The sequence below is a fragment of the Phyllobates terribilis genome, unplaced genomic scaffold, assembly GCF_046119375.1.
Source record: "Phyllobates terribilis strain yellow unplaced genomic scaffold, ASM4611937v1 Scaffold_27__1_contigs__length_16484149, whole genome shotgun sequence".
NCBI classification, from domain to species: domain Eukaryota; kingdom Metazoa; phylum Chordata; class Amphibia; order Anura; family Dendrobatidae; genus Phyllobates; species Phyllobates terribilis.
The window spans coordinates 6682815-6702712 of NW_027362787.1; the positions used below are offsets into that span (position 1 = coordinate 6682815).

Sequence of the window (19898 nt, forward strand, 5' to 3'; positions counted from 1 at the left end):
ATTTTTCATGTTCAAAGTTGCAGAAGCCAGATTACAAGCTCATTTTGGTTCAACTTCAGCAACTGTGCATTGCATTGCCATGTAATGTGATGCAATGCTATCTTTCTAGCTCTCCCTTTTTACTTCCTTTTGGATAAACAGACATATTAGGCAAGCATTTTGGAGCTTTCACCTAAATAACTACAGGTGGTGAGATAAGCTGCACAATATAATTGACCTTTCAGTATATTGTTGCACACACACCATCTATTTAGCAAATGCCCTTGTTATCAACAGCAGCCTTTTAAACTCACCTGAGCTAACAGGTATGTGCGCTGGTTACTCTGCTGCGCTTAAAATTTCTTTTTTGGTTTGCTACAATGCCTTTTCTGAAACGTTGTCTCCTTCTGCTGGAACACTGACTTCTTTCATTTAATGCCTGCAGACTATAAAAGAGAACCCAACCCAAAAAGTTTGGTTGATTAGTCTGTGGCATTCTGTTAAACTGTTGCTTATGGCGGTCTCTGTGAGCTTCTCAGCGACATTCAGCCAGCCAGGTATCCTGCCTGCAGTAGATGGAATGTGGCAATGGAACGCTGGCTGCGCGTGTCATAATAGGCTCTGAGCCTTTATATACCTGTGCACAGCAGCAGCCACCTTCAGTCTGCTGCTGGACAGCCAGCAGCAGCAGCAGCAGGAGAGGTATGTAATCAGGAGCCCTCCTGCTAAGGGTAGACAGCTGCTCGTTCCACCACACCCCCCGCCTTAATTGGTTCTCCTCCCTTCCAACGGTGTTGAGGCGGGTGGGAACAGCAGGGGGTGAAGGTGCTGTGTTTAAAGAGGTGGAGTTATGCAGATCTAAAACGCGTGGATTGCAGCAGCAGCAAGCCGAAAAGTGCAGGCATGTAAGGGATCTAGAGGTTGACAACATGTCTTCTTAACGGGAGTCCAGGAGCTCATCTCCACAAATGGACTTTTCAGGATCCTTGGGTGGCTCCGTAGTTTGAAACCAATTCTGGTTATCGCTTCTCGGCCTTTTGGCTAAGATCAAGTGTAGTATCTGTTCTTATCAGTTTAATATCTGATACGTCCCCTATCTGGGGACCATATATTAAATGGATTTTTAGAACAGGGAGATGGAAAAAGAGCTTGCTCTGTCCACTCCACGCATTGACCTGGTATTGCAGTATCTCCAGGACCGGTGCACCCCTTCTTTAATGCAGTTTCTAAAATCAGAAAGAATTGAATTCAATGTTTTTTGTTCATTTTGCTTGTTTGTCGGATTTTGGGATGGACTCTTTGGCTTTGCTTTTCTTCTCCTCATTGGATTTTTCATGTTCAAAGTTGCAGAAGCCAGATTACAAGCTCATTTTGGTTCAACTTCAGCAACTGTGCATTGCATTGCCATGTAATGTGATGCAATGCTATCTTTCTAGCTCTCCCTTTTTACTTCCTTTTGGATAAACAGACATATTAGGCAAGCATTTTGGAGCTTTCACCTAAATAACTACAGGTGGTGAGATAAGCTGCACAATATAATTGACCTTTCAGTATATTGTTGCACACACACCATCTATTTAGCAAATGCCCTTGTTATCAACAGCAGCCTTTTAAACTCACCTGAGCTAACAGGTATGTGCGCTGGTTACTCTGCTGCGCTTAAAATTTATTTTTTGGTTTGCTACAATGCCTTTTCTGAAACGTTGTCTCCTTCTGCTGGAACACTGACTTCTTTCATTTAATGCCTGCAGACTATAAAAGAGAACCCAACCCAAAAAGTTTGGTTGATTAGTCTGTGGCATTCTGTTAAACTGTTGCTTATGGCGGTCTCTGTGAGCTTCTCAGCGACATTCAGCCAGCCAGGTATCCTGCCTGCAGTAGATGGAATGTGGCAATGGAACGCTGGCTGCGCGTGTCATAATAGGCTCTGAGCCTTTATATACCTGTGCACAGCAGCAGCCACCTTCAGTCTGCTGCTGGACAGCCAGCAGCAGCAGCAGCAGGAGAGGTATGTAATCAGGAGCCCTCCTGCTAAGGGTAGACAGCTGCTCGTTCCACCCCACCCCCCGCCTTAATTGGTTCTCCTCCCTTCCAACGGTGTTGAGGCGGGTGGGAACAGCAGGGGGTGAAGGTGCTGTGTTTAAAGAGGTGGAGTTATGCAGATCTAAAACGCGTGGATTGCAGCAGCAGCAAGCCGAAAAGTGCAGGCATGTAAGGGATCTAGAGGTTGACAACATGTCTTCTTAACGGGAGTCCAGGAGCTCATCTCCACAAATGGACTTTTCAGGATCCTTGGGTGGCTCCGTAGTTTGAAACCAATTCTGGTTATCGCTTCTCGGCCTTTTGGCTAAGATCAAGTGTAGTATCTGTTCTTATCAGTTTAATATCTGATACGTCCCCTATCTGGGGACCATATATTAAATGGATTTTTAGAACAGGGAGATGGAAAAAGAGCTTGCTCTGTCCACTCCACGCATTGACCTGGTATTGCAGTATCTCCAGGACCGGTGCACCCCTTCTTTAATGCAGTTTCTAAAATCAGAAAGAATTGAATTCAATGTTTTTTGTTCATTTTGCTTGTTTGTCGGATTTTGGGATGGACTCTTTGGCTTTGCTTTTCTTCTCCTCATTGGATTTTTCATGTTCAAAGTTGCAGAAGCCAGATTACAAGCTCATTTTGGTTCAACTTCAGCAACTGTGCATTGCATTGCCATGTAATGTGATGCAATGCTATCTTTCTAGCTCTCCCTTTTTACTTCCTTTTGGATAAACAGACATATTAGGCAAGCATTTTGGAGCTTTCACCTAAATAACTACAGGTGGTGAGATAAGCTGCACAATATAATTGACCTTTCAGTATATTGTTGCACACACACCATCTATTTAGCAAATGCCCTTGTTATCAACAGCAGCCTTTTAAACTCACCTGAGCTAACAGGTATGTGCGCTGGTTACTCTGCTGCGCTTAAAATTTCTTTTTTGGTTTGCTACAATGCCTTTTCTGAAACGTTGTCTCCTTCTGCTGGAACACTGACTTCTTTCATTTAATGCCTGCAGACTATAAAAGAGAACCCAACCCAAAAAGTTTGGTTGATTAGTCTGTGGCATTCTGTTAAACTGTTGCTTATGGCGGTCTCTGTGAGCTTCTCAGCGACATTCAGCCAGCCAGGTATCCTGCCTGCAGTAGATGGAATGTGGCAATGGAACGCTGGCTGCGCGTGTCATAATAGGCTCTGAGCCTTTATATACCTGTGCACAGCAGCAGCCACCTTCAGTCTGCTGCTGGACAGCCAGCAGCAGCAGCAGCAGGAGAGGTATGTAATCAGGAGCCCTCCTGCTAAGGGTAGACAGCTGCTCGTTCCACCCCACCCCCCGCCTTAATTGGTTCTCCTCCCTTCCAACGGTGTTGAGGCGGGTGGGAACAGCAGGGGGTGAAGGTGCTGTGTTTAAAGAGGTGGAGTTATGCAGATCTAAAACGCGTGGATTGCAGCAGCAGCAAGCCGAAAAGTGCAGGCATGTAAGGGATCTAGAGGTTGACAACATGTCTTCTTAACGGGAGTCCAGGAGCTCATCTCCACAAATGGACTTTTCAGGATCCTTGGGTGGCTCCGTAGTTTGAAACCAATTCTGGTTATCGCTTCTCGGCCTTTTGGCTAAGATCAAGTGTAGTATCTGTTCTTATCAGTTTAATATCTGATACGTCCCCTATCTGGGGACCATATATTAAATGGATTTTTAGAACAGGGAGATGGAAAAAGAGCTTGCTCTGTCCACTCCACGCATTGACCTGGTATTGCAGTATATCCAGGACCGGTGCACCCCTTCTTTAATGCAGTTTCTAAAATCAGAAAGAATTGAATTCAATGTTTTTTGTTCGTTTTGCTTGTTTGTCGGATTTTGGGATGGACTCTTTGGCTTTGCTTTTCTTCTCCTCATTGGATTTTTCATGTTCAAAGTTGCAGAAGCCAGATTACAAGCTCATTTTGGTTCAACTTCAGCAACTGTGCATTGCATTGCCATGTAATGTGATGCAATGCTATCTTTCTAGCTCTCCCTTTTTACTTCCTTTTGGATAAACAGACATATTAGGCAAGCATTTTGGAGATTTCACCTAAATAACTACAGGTGGTGAGATAAGCTGCACAATATAATTGACCTTTCAGTATATTGTTGCACACACACCATCTATTTAGCAAATGCCCTTGTTATCAACAGCAGCCTTTTAAACTCACCTGAGCTAACAGGTATGTGCGCTGGTTACTCTGCTGCGCTTAAAATTTCTTTTTTGGTTTGCTACAATGCCTTTTCTGAAACGTTGTCTCCTTCTGCTGGAACACTGACTTCTTTCATTTATTGCCTGCAGACTATAAAAGAGAACCCAACCCAAAAAGTTTGGTTGATTAGTCTGTGGCATTCTGTTAAACTGTTGCTTATGGCGGTCTCTGTGAGCTTCTCAGCGACATTCAGCCAGCCAGGTATCCTGCCTGCAGTAGATGGAATGTGGCAATGGAACGCTGGCTGCGCGTGTCATAATAGGCTCTGAGCCTTTATATACCTGTGCACAGCAGCAGCCACCTTCAGTCTGCTGCTGGACAGCCAGCAGCAGCAGCAGCAGGAGAGGTATGTAATCAGGAGCCCTCCTGCTAAGGGTAGACAGCTGCTCGTTCCACCCCACCCCCCGCCTTAATTGGTTCTCCTCCCTTCCAACGGTGTTGAGGCGGGTGGGAACAGCAGGGGGTGAAGGTGCTGTGTTTAAAGAGGTGGAGTTATGCAGATCTAAAACGCGTGGATTGCAGCAGCAGCAAGCCGAAAAGTGCAGGCATGTAAGGGATCTAGAGGTTGACAACATGTCTTCTTAACGGGAGTCCAGGAGCTCATCTCCACAAATGGACTTTTCAGGATCCTTGGGTGGCTCCGTAGTTTGAAACCAATTCTGGTTATCGCTTCTCGGCCTTTTGGCTGAGATCAGGTGCAGTGATCTAACGGTTGCTGCCTTGGTCTTGGCTGAGAGGTGCCCGGGGTACCCGGCTCCTTGGCCTGGGGGGATCGTCTCACCTTTTGGTGGGACTTCATCCCCCTGCTGCTATTAGGGAGCTGGCTTAGTCCCCGGGCAACAAGTTGCGATCCCCAGGCGAAAGGCCGAGCCCGTGGTGACGGTAAGCCTTTGCCACTTTGGTGAGATGCCTTGTTCATTTCAATTTTCCACTGGCTCCGGCCAGATCAGGAACTCGGTGCGTATCGAGGTTCCAGCAAACCACGTCGGATATGACAACCCCCGTGAGTTCTATGTACAGATTTTGAGAGATCTGTTGAACGTGAAAGATCATGATGTTTACTGCCTGCAGGAGAAGGGGCAGAGTACATATATTCTCACGTTCTCGACCAAGGTTGCCTGCCAGCACTTTTACGAATGCGTTAAGGGCCACCGTAACAGCAAGCTGTTGGACGGAGTGATTTTTACGGGTCTCTATGGCGGAGTTGACGTTCCCCTTGTGGTATACATGTTTAACCCCCATGTGTCCACAGATGATATTGAGCTTTTTCTGAGCAGATATTGTACATCTGTCAGATTTACGGGGAACGTCAAAGGTCGGAGTGGTTTCTGGAATGGGAAACGACGCTTTATGGTACGCTTCAGACTTGACCCTGGGGGTGTAGAAGGCCTTATGCACCCCCCCTCCACAGTGGTGCTGGGAAGAGACCATGGCTACCTCTTCTATGATGGACAACCATTCAGGTGTCGTAGGTGTGGTGACCTTGGTCACATACAGAGCGATTGTAAGAACGAGCGGATGAGTCAGTGCCACAACTGTGGACAATGGGGTCATGCCTCAAAGGACTGTAAGAACAGTAAGACCTGCAGTGGGTGCGGAATGTCTACTCACCTGTTCAGTAATTGTCCGATGCGGACAAGGTCTCGTGGTGGCTCTCGGGCGCCTGCGGCTAGTTCCGCAGGAGTTCCTGCTGATGCCAGCAGGGTCAGCCCGGGTGACCCCAGAAAAAGCTTTGTGGACATTACTAAAGGTCAAAAACAGTCTGACTCAGTCGATGCTCTGTCGGTACCTTTGCGGAAAAACCCGGCCTCTGTAGCCGAGGTCACGCCTTTGCCTACTCCTGCAGGGGTCCAGGTTTCACCTGGTGGGGAGATGGCACCTTCTCAGAGCGGAAATGAGAGGGAACCAAAAAAGAGGCGAAAATCTGGAGCTGTTGGTACGAATCCAGATGTCCATCCAGATACCCCTGCTGATGCCAGCACAGATGTTGGACCAGATGTCTGCCCTGATGCCAGTCCAGACGGATGCCCTGATGCCAATCCAGACGGATGCCCTGATGCCAATCCAGATGGATGTCCTGATGCCAACCCAGATGGATGCCCTGATGCCAGTCCAGATGGATGTCCTGATGCCAGTCCAGATGGATGTCCTGGAACCATTCCTGATGGATGTCCTGTTGCCTGCCTGGATGATAGAGGTCGTGCAGTGGTTGGTGAACCTGTTGCTGGTCCTGATGGTCATCCTGCTCCGGAGATGATGTCCCTTGGTGCTCCTGGAGGGTCTGCGGGTATTCCACCTGCTGCAGTGCCTGGTGAGGATCGGGTGGATTCGGAGGATCGGATGGATCTCAGCGCCAGTGGTAAGAGAAGTCGTGAAGAGGCGCAGGAGGAGCATAACCTGCCTCAGATGTCCCGTAAAGTCTTTCTATCTAGTGCTGCAAAAATTCTCAGCCCAGAGGGGACTAACTTAATTGAGGATTTCACGGACTCAGATGAAACGGACAGTTTACGAACTGTGTCATCCCTTCCTTCACCTTCTCTGTCACAAATTATTGATTCAGATTCAGAGTATAATGAATCAATAAAAAACACCTAACATGGCAGAAATCCGTGTTGCCTCACTAAATGTGAGAAGCCTAAAGAGCCCTGTTAGACGGGCTGCTTTGTTTGCTTGGTTAATGACTCTGAACTTTGACATTTTTTTCCTGCAAGAATGCGGTATTGATCACGATTTGTCATACCCCAACTTAAAAATGGACTGGTCAGCAGGACCCTCTATTTGGTCAGGGTCCAATGAAAATAAAGCTGCCGGGGTTGGGATTTTATTCAAATGTCAAAATGTTAATGTTTTATCCATCACTGAAATAGTTCCAGGTCGTGCCTTATCAACTCATGTTATTTTAAATGGTTTTACCTGTCGTCTTATTAATGTTTATGCATCCCCAGAGAAAAATGAGCGTGCTTCCCTTTTTAATGTCATCCCTTTGTTTTTATCAGGTCCGTCCCCTGTGATAGTGGGAGGGGATTTTAACTGTGTCATGTTGGGGGAGGGGAGGAGTGGAGGTGATACTAATGGAAGAACAGACAAAACATCCAGTCTGTTAAAACATTTGACAACGGACCTCAAATTATTAGATGCTTGGGGAAAGTCCTACCCTACTGACCCTGGGCATACATGGAGGGGTAGAGGGATGTCATCTCGTATTGATTTTATTTTTTCCTCTTCTGATGTTTTTAAACCTAAGAATGCTGGTCTAATAGAAAATATTTTTTCTGATCATGTATTACTATACAATGTATTGCAAACTCCACAGGAAGCAAAAGTTGGAAAAGGTATGTGGAAATTGAATGTGCTCTTATTAGAAGACAAACTGGTAAGGGCGGAGTTTTATGCAAAGTATGAGAGTTGGAGAAGACGGAAACACCCAAATCAGAGTATGTTGGGGTGGTGGGAGTGTGTTAAAACCCGTATTAAAGAATTTTTTATTAAAATTGGTAAAAGGAAGGCACGTGAAAAAAGGAAATGTTTTAAAGATTTTAATGTCAGGATGCAAACTCTCCTTAAGCTTAAGGGGTGGGGAGTACCTGGTGTGGATGATGAGATTGCCAAGATCCAGACAGAAATCCAAAAATTCCTGGAACAAAAGGGTAAAGAAATTATATTTAATACCCGTGTGAAATATTTGGAAGAGGGTGAGACCTGCTCAAGGTTTTTCTTTAAAAAAATGAGTGACAAAAAACAAGTGATTACTGAGCTAGAAGGACAATCTTCCACTGAGGGCATTTTAGAGCATACTGCTAATTTTTATAGAGATCTTTTTAGTATTAAAAATGTTGATGAACCTGCTTTTACAGAGAATCTTAATGTTTTATCCCAGTTTTTAAATAAAGATGACCAGATTTTTTTAGCTAAAGAACTTTTACCCAGTGAAATTGAAGAGACCCTTAAGAGTTTTAATAAAGGTAAGGCTCCTGGATCAGATGGCCTTCCTATTGAATTTTATCTTTGCTTTTGGGATCTAATTAAGGAGGATTTTATACAAGTAGTTTGTGAAGCCTCTAAGGCTGATTTATTACCATATTCATGGCGTAAAAGTATGATTACATTAATTTTTAAGAAAGGTGATAAATCAAAGTTGGAGAATTGGAGGCCTATTTCACTATTAAATACAGACTACAAGATTTTAGCTAAAGTTGTTGCTGGTCGTCTTAAAGCAGTTATTAAAAATGTAATTCATCCAGATCAGGTGTGTGGTGTCCCCGGGAGATCAATCTGGGAGCATCTAAACCTAATTCGTGATCTTATCTGGTTTCAAAAAGATAGAAAACAGCCACTAGCTATTTTATCTTTGGATTTTATGAAAGCGTTTGATAGGGTCTCCCACTTTTATCTTTTTAAAGTTATGGGAAAGATGGGGTTCCCTGATTCTTTTATTCAGAAAATTGCGCTTTTATACAAACAGTCATCTGCCCGGATTTTAGTCAATGGTTTTTTAACTAGAGAGGTGGAGCTTCTTTCCGGTGTTAAACAAGGTTGCCCCATGTCCCCACTTTTATTTGTCTGCTCCATTGAGCCACTGTTGTGCCTGCTGCGTCGGGACAAGGTGGTTAGGGGCATTTTTATTCCGGGTGGGGGTGGACAACAAGTTAAAGCCATTGGATATATGGATGACATATCTGTATATGGCACTAGCTCAGCATCTATTAACAGAGCAATTCTAATTACTGAAATTTTTAGTGCTGGGTCTGGGTTTAAGTTGAATATAAATAAATGTGACTGTATGATTATGGGTCAATGGGAGTCAGATCCGCCTAGGGTTCCCACACAAACAGTAGGAATCAAGATCCTGGGTGTCTTGTTTAATCCTGCTAATGATGGTATTGAAAACTGGGATTTGGTTTTGAATAAATTAAATCAGAAGATCTCTTTATGGCAAACTCGAAAACTAACAATGGAGGGCAAGATTCTTGTAATTAAAATGGTTTTGCTTCCTATCATTTTGTATGCCGCTATGGTTTTTCCCCCTAATTCTCTGTATCTTAAAAGACTTATGAAGCCCATGTTTTATTTTCTGTGGGGATCCAAAATGGAGAAATTGAGGAGGGAGGTGGTATGTAAAAGCAAGAAAAATGGGGGTAAAGGGTTCCCTGATTTAAAATTGTTTTTATTTATCAAGTTTTTTGTATTTTGTTGCAAAAGCTTGAATAATGTTGGGGCTTTCTCTTGTTTTCTTAGATATACAACTGGGTTTCTTTTCCGAAAGTTGAACTTCAGTATGACTGTTAATTGTCCTTTTCTCTTATCTCCCCCTAAGCATTACAAGATCTTGGAGAAGGTCATTTCAGAATATGATCTGACCCAAGTTGATCGTCAGCTTTTATTTGATCAACGTAAGTTAACAGTTATTTGTAAGGGACATGAGGAGATGGAGGATGTGTCTAATTTTTCCATCTCCAGGTGCCGCCTGGTGTGGAACAACGTGGCCTGTCCTGCACTTAGCAACTCACAAAAGGATTTAGCTTGGCAGGTTGTTCACCAATGTCTCCCTACAAGAGCTTTTCAGCATCATAGGGGGCTGGTGGCTAGTGCTAGATGTCCCAGAGAAAGATGCGCCCCAAACGAGTCAGTGTTTCATTTACTGTGGGATTGCCCCTACGCACAAGAGCTATGGCAGACGGTGGGCACCCTCCTAAAATGGATATGTGGTATACAAACCCTTAATTGTGACATTATAATATATGGGATAATTAAATGCCCAACCATGAAACAAGCACGAGTCGCATGGCTTATAATAAACTGTTTAAAAGAAGCTTTATGGAAAGTGCGCAATATATTATTGTTTAAACGTGAATTTATTCCTGTCAAAGATTGTATTGGGCTTGCTCTTTGTGAAATGTTTACATACTACCTGAGAGATTGTAAAAAGATGGGAATCAATGAAGCAAAAAAGCTATGGTGTTTGCAAATTTGGAATATGTATTTATTTATGTAAATTATATGCAAAACTGTGTTTTATGCTTTTTATGGTTTTAAGTGCATTTTAATTCTGACTCTGTATTAGTTTTATGTCATATTTTATTCCAGTATTTGTGATTTGTTTCAAATATTGTATCGGATATGTTCTTTGTGAAAAGTTTTCATACTACCTGATTGTAAAAAGATAAAGTTAAAAAGCTATGGTGTTTGCATTTGACATATGTATTTATTTATGCAAATTATATGCAAAACTGTGTTTTATGCTTTTTATGCTTTTATGCGCTTTTTAAATCTGACCTTATATTTGTTTTATGTCATATTTTATTCAAGTCTTTGTGATTTGTTTGTAATTTATGATGTATGTCTGATTTAAATAAAGCTTGTTTGAAAACGGATCTGTTCTTATCAGTTTAATATCTGATACGTCCCCTATCTGGGGACCATATATTAAATGGATTTTTAGAACAGGGAGATGGAAAAAGAGCTTGCTCTGTCCACTCCACGCATTGACCTGGTATTGCAGTATCTCCAGGACCGGTGCACCCCTTCTTTAATGCAGTTTCTAAAATCAGAAAGAATTGAATTCAATGTTTTTTGTTCATTTTGCTTGTTTGTCGGATTTTGGGATGGACTCTTTGGCTTTGCTTTTCTTCTCCTCATTGGATTTTTCATGTTCAAAGTTGCAGAAGCCAGATTACAAGATCATTTTGGTTCAACTTCAGCAACTGTGCATTGCATTGCCATGTAATGTGATGCAATGCTATCTTTCTAGCTCTCCCTTTTTACTTCCTTTTGGATAAACAGACATATTAGGCAAGCATTTTGGAGCTTTCACCTAAATAACTACAGGTGGTGAGATAAGCTGCACAATATAATTGACCTTTCAGTATATTGTTGCACACACACCATCTATTTAGCAAATGCCCTTGTTATCAACAGCAGCCTTTTAAACTCACCTGAGCTAACAGGTATGTGCGCTGGTTACTCTGCTGCGCTTAAAATTTCTTTTTTGGTTTGCTACAATGCCTTTTCTGAAACGTTGTCTCCTGCTGGAACACTGACTTCTTTCATTTAATGCCTGCAGACTATAAAAGAGAACCCAACCCAAAAAGTTTGGTTGATTAGTCTGTGGCATTCTGTTAAACTGTTGCTTATGGCGGTCTCTGTGAGCTTCTCAGCGACATTCAGCCAGCCAGGTATCCTGCCTGCAGTAGATGGAATGTGGCAATGGAACGCTGGCTGCGCGTGTCATAATAGGCTCTGAGCCTTTATATACCTGTGCACAGCAGCAGCCACCTTCAGTCTGCTGCTGGACAGCCAGCAGCAGCAGCAGCAGGAGAGGTATGTAATCAGGAGCCCTCCTGCTAAGGGTAGACAGCTGCTCGTTCCACCCCACCCCCCGCCTTAATTGGTTCTCCTCCCTTCCAACGGTGTTGAGGCGGGTGGGAACAGCAGGGGGTGAAGGTGCTGTGTTTAAAGAGGTGGAGTTATGCAGATCTAAAATGCGTGGATTGCAGCAGCAGCAAGCCGAAAAGTGCAGGCATGTAAGGGATCTAGAGGTTGACAACATGTCTTCTTAACGGGAGTCCAGGAGCTCATCTCCACAAATGGACTTTTCAGGATCCTTGGGTGGCTCCGTAGTTTGAAACCAATTCTGGTTATCGCTTCTCGGCCTTTTGGCTAAGATCAAGTGTAGTATCTTTTGAAAAGGCGGTTTTGGATGTTGGCCGCCCTAGTAGATTGATACATTATGCACACTGGGGTTTAGGCGCTTGTTAGTACGCCAGGTGGCTAATATAGTCATCTGGTGGAAAGCATGGCCCCCCAGGATCGACGCCATTGGGCCGGGGAAGATCGAAAGCCCGAAGTGTGAAGTGCCCCAGGAGTGGTGACCCTGGGGTGCCTTAACTCACTGGGATTGGGAACCCCACTTGAGTTTATGGCACATTTGCACAAGCACTTCAAATTTTCTTTCTTCGCACACACCCTTATTCCGGGCCTTCTGGCCTTAGGATGGGGAATTTTTCAATTCCCGGTCGAAGGTCCGGGCAGTATTATACTGTGAAACCTTCACTATTTATTTAATTTCTTTGTCACTGTGTGTCCACTTATTCACGTGTGTCACGTCCTACTAGGATTTTGTCGGGATGCGGTTCCCTTACGGGTTCCTCTCTTGGCAGGTCTAGGGGGGGAGTGTGTGGCCATCAGGTTCCGCTCACCCCTGAACCCCCCTGGCTCTCCTCTTTCGGGAGGAGAGCGTTGTTGGCTCCCCTCTTCCGGGAGGGGAGCACAGTCTTTGGCTCCCAGTGCCTTGCTCGGGTGAGAACTCGGGCAGGTGCTGGGGGTAAGATTGGGTCGCCTCTGGCTTCGGCTGGAGGTGGCTTTTTGTCCCTGTTCCTCGCTGTGGCCTTTTGGCTCGGAGGGACGGGGAATGGTTTGGGGGACCCTTCTCCTTTTGGAGAGGGTTTCAAGAAGACCAGCATCCTAGTGCACTTTTTTTGTGGCACTTGTCACTTTTTTAAGCGCACTCGGGTTTTGTACACGAATTCGGGCTAAAAAAAAAAAAAAATCTGTTCTTATCAGTTTAATATCTGATACGTCCCCTATCTGGGGACCATATATTAAATGGATTTTTAGAACAGGGAGATGGAAAAAGAGCTTGCTCTGTCCACTCCACGCATTGACCTGGTATTGCAGTATCTCCAGGACCGGTGCACCCCTTCTTTAATGCAGTTTCTAAAATCAGAAAGAATTGAATTCAATGTTTTTTGTTCATTTTGCTTGTTTGTCGGATTTTGGGATGGACTCTTTGGCTTTGCTTTTCTTCTCCTCATTGGATTTTTCATGTTCAAAGTTGCAGAAGCCAGATTACAAGCTCATTTTGGTTCAACTTCAGCAACTGTGCATTGCATTGCCATGTAATGTGATGCAATGCTATCTTTCTAGCTCTCCCTTTTTACTTCCTTTTGGATAAACAGACATATTAGGCAAGCATTTTGGAGCTTTCACCTAAATAACTACAGGTGGTGAGATAAGCTGCACAATATAATTGACCTTTCAGTATATTGTTGCACACACACCATCTATTTAGCAAATGCCCTTGTTATCAACAGCAGCCTTTTAAACTCACCTGAGCTAACAGGTATGTGCGCTGGTTACTCTGCTGCGCTTAAAATTTCTTTTTTGGTTTGCTACAATGCCTTTTCTGAAACGTTGTCTCCTTCTGCTGGAACACTGACTTCTTTCATTTAATGCCTGCAGACTATAAAAGAGAACCCAACCCAAAAAGTTTGGTTGATTAGTCTGTGGCATTCTGTTAAACTGTTGCTTATGGCGGTCTCTGTGAGCTTCTCAGCGACATTCAGCCAGCCAGGTATCCTGCCTGCAGTAGATGGAATGTGGCAATGGAACGCTGGCTGCGCGTGTCATAATAGGCTCTGAGCCTTTATATACCTGTGCACAGCAGCAGCCACCTTCAGTCTGCTGCTGGACAGCCAGCAGCAGCAGCAGCAGGAGAGGTATGTAATCAGGAGCCCTCCTGCTAAGGGTAGACAGCTGCTCGTTCCACCCCACCCCCCGCCTTAATTGGTTCTCCTCCCTTCCAACGGTGTTGAGGCGGGTGGGAACAGCAGGGGGTGAAGGTGCTGTGTTTAAAGAGGTGGAGTTATGCAGATCTAAAACGCGTGGATTGCAGCAGCAGCAAGCCGAAAAGTGCAGGCATGTAAGGGATCTAGAGGTTGACAACATGTCTTCTTAACGGGAGTCCAGGAGCTCATCTCCACAAATGGACTTTTCAGGATCCTTGGGTGGCTCCGTAGTTTGAAACCAATTCTGGTTATCGCTTCTCGGCCTTTTGGCTAAGATCAAGTGTAGTATCTGTTCTTATCAGTTTAATATCTGATACGTCCCCTATCTGGGGACCATATATTAAATGATTGATGTATGATTGTTCAGAGCAAATTCGGCAAGTGGCAGAAACTCAGACCACCCCTCTTGATTGTCTGCCACAAAACAACGCAAGAACTGCTCAACATCCTGGTTTTTCCTTTCTGTCTGGCCATTAGATTCAGGATGATATCCGGACGAAAACGACAAATGAATTCCCAACCTGTCATAAAAGGCACGCCAAAAACGAGCCACGAACTGAGGACCCCTATCAGAAACAATGTCAGTAGGAACGCCATGAAGTCTGACAATTTCCTTGACAAAGGCCTTAGCGAGAGTTTTAGCGCAGGGCAGTTTGACGAAGGGAACCAAGTGACACATCTTGCTAAAACGGTCCACGACCACCCAGATGACAGTAAAACCCTCAGAGGGGGGAAGGTCAGTTATAAAGTCCATAGCCAAATGTGTCCAAGGAGCACTGGGGACCTCCAAAGGACAAAGTAACCCCGCAGCAGGAGTATGTGAGGACTTAGATCTAGCACATATAGTACATTGGCGCACCCACTTAATGACTTCCTTCTGCCATCCAGGCCACCAAAAACTGCGACCCACCAGTCTCTTGGTCTCAGAGATTCCGGGATGACCTGCCAACCGAGATTCGTGACACTCAACAAACAAATCTCTCCTAAAGGTCCCAGGCACAAACAACCTCCCATGAGGAGTGTTAGATGGGGCATTCTCCTGAGCTTTAAGAATCTCATCTTCCAAAACGGAGTCTAAAGCAGCTATCACAACACCTTCTTGTAAAATGTTTTCCTCTTTCTCAGCACCGACTATGGGAGAAAAACTGCGAGACAAGGCATCCGCCTTAACATTCTTAGTACCAGGGATGTAAGTAACGGAGAAATTAAACCGCGAGAAAAACAGTGCCCACCTAGCCTGACGGGCATTCAGGCGCTTGGCAGCATCAAGATATATCAGATTTTTATGATCCGTAAGAACCTGAACGGGAAATTCCGCACCTTCCAAGAAGTGGCGCCAGTGTTCAAATGCGAGTTTAATAGCCAATAATTCCCGATTACCAATATCGTAATTCAATTCAGTCTCCGAAAATTTTTTTTGAAAAAAAGGCACAGGGATGTAATCCATCCCCGTTATCCTGAGACAATACTGCGCCAACCCCCACAGAGGAAGCATCAACCTCAACCAAAAACGGCCTAGTAACATCAGGCTGCATAAGGATGGGAGCAGAGGTGAACCTCTCCTTGAGATACACAAAAGCTTCAATGGCCTCAGAAGACCACTGAACCGCATCAGCACCTTTCCTGGTGAGATCAGTCAGAGGTTTGACAATACTAGAAAAATTTTTTATGAATTTTCTATAGTAATTGGCGAAACCCAAAAACCTCTGTATCGATTTCAAACCAATAGGCCTAGGCCATTCCTGCACAGCCTGAACCTTAACCGGATCCATCTCAAAACCTTTGCTGGAGATAATGTAGCCCAAAAAACTAATTCTCTGTACAGCGAACTCACATTTCTCCAGCTTAGCAAAAAGCGAATTGTCCATTAATAACTGTAATACCTCACGCACGCTCCGCCAATGAGACTCCAGATCTGGCGAATAAATCAAAATGTCATCCAAATACACAACCACATTTTTACCGATCAAAGGTCTAAGGATGTCATTAATCAGATTCTGAAAAAATGCAGGAGCATTAGTAAGACCAAAAGGCATAACCAGATTCTCAAAATGACCCACAGGAGTGTTAAAAGCAGTCTTCCATTCATCACCCTCCTTCATGCGCAACAGATTGTATGCCCCCTTAAGGTCAATTTTAGAGAACCACTTGGCCCCCAATAACTGGTTAAACAGATCAGGAATCAATGGCAGTGGGTAAGGATTGCGTACCGTAATTTTGTTAATCTCACGAAAATCCAGACAAGGACGTAAACCGCCGTCCTTTTTTTTTACAAAAAAAAATCCAACCGCCACAGGAGACTTAGAGGGCCTAATGTGACCGGCGGCCAAACTTGTCTGTATGTATTCCTCCAAAGCCTTCCTCTCAGGAATAGTAAGGTTAAATAAACGACTTTTAGGAAGAATCGCTCCAGGGACAAATTCAATAGAACAATCATAGTCTCTATGGGGAGGCAAAACCTGCGATTCTTTCTCAGAAAAAACTCTCCAAAAATCCTGAATAGGAACAGGCAATTCTCCCCTATCCAAAGCTGCAATACGCCCGTTACAACACTTGTCATAACATTTATGGCTCCAGGATTTAATTTCACTGGTAGACCAATCCAGTACAGGATTGTGAAATTTTAACCAGGGCAAACCCAATATTACTGGAGAAGGCAAGTTATTCAACACTACCAAATCCAATTTCTCATGGTGAACACCATTAATAGTGAGAGGAAATTCACAGACCTTGAGAGTAATATTCTTCAAAGGGGAGCCATCCACAGAAACCACAGCAATGGGGGATGATAAAGGTTCAGGTTTTAAATTGAGTTTTTCCACGAATCCCCCATCAATTACATTCAGTGTAGACCCGCAATCAACAAACACCCGAAATTCCATTAATTTTTCCTGAGCAATCGTGGAAGCAGCTAAAAATATACCCTTGGAATTTAAACAGGCAATACGGGCGTGACTGACCATTTTTTTTTCTTTCTTCATACGAAGCTCACAGCCTTTAATCAAATGACCAGATTTTCCGCAATAGAAACACAAGCCTTCCGAAAAACGACGGTCTTTTTCTTGAGAGCGAGGTGCCACCGATCCAATCTCCATCGGTTCACCACTGTTAGTACACACATTATCATAACCAGAAACTGACATAGCAGAGGATTTGCTCTCATTAACCCTAGCACGCAGTCTTCTATCCACCCGTATAGCTAATTGCATAGCCTGTTGCAAATCCTCAGGTGTAGGATAAGCAATTAGCAGGTCTTTAACCCTTTCACTGAGCCCAGCAAGAAATAGACTTTTCAGAGCAGAATCGTTCCACCCTGTTTGAGTGGACCAACGACGAAAATGAGTACAATATTTTTCCACATTACCTGATCCTTGTTTTAAACGTCTCAACTCAGTCTCAGCTGATGCCACACGGTCAGGATCATCATATAATAATCCTAAAGCAGAAAAAAAACTATCCACTGATCTGAAGCATGTATCACTAGGTTGCAAAGAAAAGGCCCACTCCTGAGGCTCTTTGCGCAAAAGTGACATTATGAACCCTACGCGCTGGGATTCATCCCCAGAGGACTTGGGTCTCAAACGAAAATACAATAAGCAAGCATTTTTAAATGAAAAAAATTCTCGATGTTCACCAAAAAATAAATCCGGCAAACATACCTTAGGCTCCAAGAAATATGCTCCAGGACAGTTACTCACATGCTGACGGAGTTCGGCCACTTCCAGAGAGAGTCCCTGCAGGTGTTTAGCCAAATCCTGAACCGACACCATGATGGAACAAAAAAAAAAAATCTTTCCTTAGAGAATTTGCAGGCTGGACTTACTGTTATGTTCTGCTACCAAAGCTAAGGAAAGAGAGGAGATCTGTCCCTACTATAGGACTCAGCTGAATCCCTACGATGTAACAGGGAACCTGATCCTGCGATCAGACCTGCTAAAGTCCTAATCTAGTCTGTACGGAGACCTATAGATGTGGGGAGGGAATCCCTACAAGTACTAAGGACTGGGAGGAATATGGGACACCTCCTAACAGAAATAGTAGCAGACAGACGAACAAACAAAATAGATAGAACATAGAGGTCCGTAGACCAAGCAAACTAACAGAGCTAGATACAGAGCACAGGCTAGCTAGAAAGTAGATATACAATGAAGTCCAGCAAAGCCAGAAGGGCGGAGCAGGATTAAATAGGCCAACAAGGTCATGTGACCAGCAAAGGAAAAAAAACCTAACAGCAAGGTTCTAACACTATCACCAGGTCAGCAGGTGCAAAGAGAGACAGTAACCAAGCTAGGCCTAGCTTCAGGCAGGTCAGAAGCTTAGAGAATAAAGCAACGGATCAGGAGGCCCTATACTCGCTCACTGGGGAGAGTCCAAAAGTGTGCCCTTCACCTGGAGTACCCTGGACCGTGCCTGCAACATCACCAGTAAAGGTACTGAAGCTTACCCCCTTGTGAGTGTCCGTCTTTCCTCCGAGACTGTCCTGCCGTCTCTCCCCTGCACCACCATCCATTACACCCCACGCTGCCCTGGAGCAAGCTCTACCTGTGGAGAGCCACACCATCCCTGCTGCCGTAACACCAGCTCCAGAGGACTGCTCCGCAGCGGCGGCTCCCTCTAGCCGCAATCCACAGGTGGCGTCACGAACACTTTCACAAATCCCCTATATCTCCCCCTTTGACTGACCGCCCTGGGTCACGGACCGGGCCAGCTACCATGATATACCCCAGCAACCAGAGGCCCGGCTGCCGAGTACCCCACGGCCCTGGGGGCACGTCAGAACAAAGGGTAGTTATTAATGGAACACACTTAGACTGGGTCTCAGTTAACAGTGGGGTACCACAGGAGTAAGTATTGGGCCAGCTTCTTTTTAACATATTTATTAATGACCTTGTAGGGGGCATACAGAGTAGTATTTCAATATTTGCAGATGACACTAAACTCTGCAGGGTAATCAATACAGAGGAGGACAATTTTATATTACAGGAGGATCTATGTAAATTAGAAGCTTGGGCTGATAAATGGCAATTGAGCTTCAATGGGGATAAATGTAAGGTAATGCACTTGGGCAGAGGAAATAAAATGTATAATCATATGCTTAATTGTAAAACACTGGGCAAAACTGTAACTGAAAAAGAACTGGGTGTATTGGTGGACGACAAGCTCACGTTTGGTGGCCAGTGTCAGGCATCTGCTGCAAAGGCAAATAAAATAATGGGATGTATTAAAAGAGGCCTAGATGCTCATGAGGAGAACATAATTTTACCTCTATACAAGTCATTAGTGCGACCACACTTAGAATACTATGTACAGTTCTGGTCTCTGGTGAATAAGAAAGACATAGAGCGGGTGTAGAGAAGAGCGACCAAGGTTATTAGAGGACTGGGGGGTCTGCAATACCAAGACAGGTTATTACACTCGGGGTTATTTACTTTGGAAAAACAAAGGCTTAGGGGTGATCTTATTACTATGTACAAGCATATGAGGGGACAGTACAAAGACCTGTCTACTGATCCTTTTACTCTGAGGCCTGAGACAAGGGGACAAGGGGGCATCTTCTACGTCTGGAGGAAAGAAGGTTTAATCATAATCACAGACAGGGATTTTTTACTGTAAGAGCAGTGAGACTATGGAACTCTCTGCCGCATGATATTGTAATGAGTGATTCACTACTAAAATTTAAGAAGGGCATGGACGTCTTTCTTGAAAAATATAGTATTACAGGTTATATATACTAGATTCCTTGATAGGGCGTTGATCCAGGGAACTAGTCTGATTGTCATATGGAGTCAGGAAGGAATTTTTTTCCCCAATGTGGAGCTTAGTGTTTGCCACATGTGTTTTTTTGCCTTCCTCTGGATCAACATGTTAGGTTATGGGTTGAACTAGATGGACTTAGTCTTCCTTCAACCTTAAAAACTATGTTACTATGTACAGTACAGACAAAAAGTTAAAAAGATTTTTCTGTATGTTCATGACTATGAAAATTGTACATTCACACTGATGGCATCAAAACTATGAATTAACACATGTGGAATTATATACTTAACAAAAAAGTGTGAAACAACTGAAAATATGTCTTATA

General features: G+C 44.1%; 4 non-coding genes and 3 pseudogenes across 4 annotated transcripts; all 7 read left to right on the forward strand.

Moving 5' to 3' along the window:
- Positions 1 to 1000: 1000 nt before the first annotated feature.
- On the forward strand, positions 1001 to 1191 carry LOC141176610 (U2 spliceosomal RNA). The gene has a single exon (XR_012253281.1). It is a non-coding gene; the product is annotated as a U2 spliceosomal RNA (small nuclear RNA).
- Positions 1192 to 2306: 1115 nt separating this feature from the next.
- On the forward strand, positions 2307 to 2497 carry LOC141176611 (U2 spliceosomal RNA). The gene has a single exon (XR_012253282.1). It is a non-coding gene; the product is annotated as a U2 spliceosomal RNA (small nuclear RNA).
- Positions 2498 to 3612: 1115 nt separating this feature from the next.
- Positions 3613 to 3803, forward strand: LOC141177370 (U2 spliceosomal RNA). The gene has a single exon (XR_012253970.1). It is a non-coding gene; the product is annotated as a U2 spliceosomal RNA (small nuclear RNA).
- A 6801-nt stretch (positions 3804 to 10604) lies between these two features.
- LOC141177832 (U2 spliceosomal RNA) lies at positions 10605 to 10777 on the forward strand (annotated as a pseudogene).
- A 1112-nt stretch (positions 10778 to 11889) lies between these two features.
- On the forward strand, positions 11890 to 11981 carry LOC141178105 (U2 spliceosomal RNA; annotated as a pseudogene).
- Positions 11982 to 12743: 762 nt separating this feature from the next.
- LOC141177829 (U2 spliceosomal RNA) lies at positions 12744 to 12951 on the forward strand (annotated as a pseudogene).
- Positions 12952 to 14066: 1115 nt separating this feature from the next.
- Positions 14067 to 14258, forward strand: LOC141177874 (U2 spliceosomal RNA). Its single transcript, XR_012254402.1, has one exon. It is a non-coding gene; the product is annotated as a U2 spliceosomal RNA (small nuclear RNA).
- The last annotated feature ends 5640 nt before the right edge of the window (positions 14259 to 19898 follow it).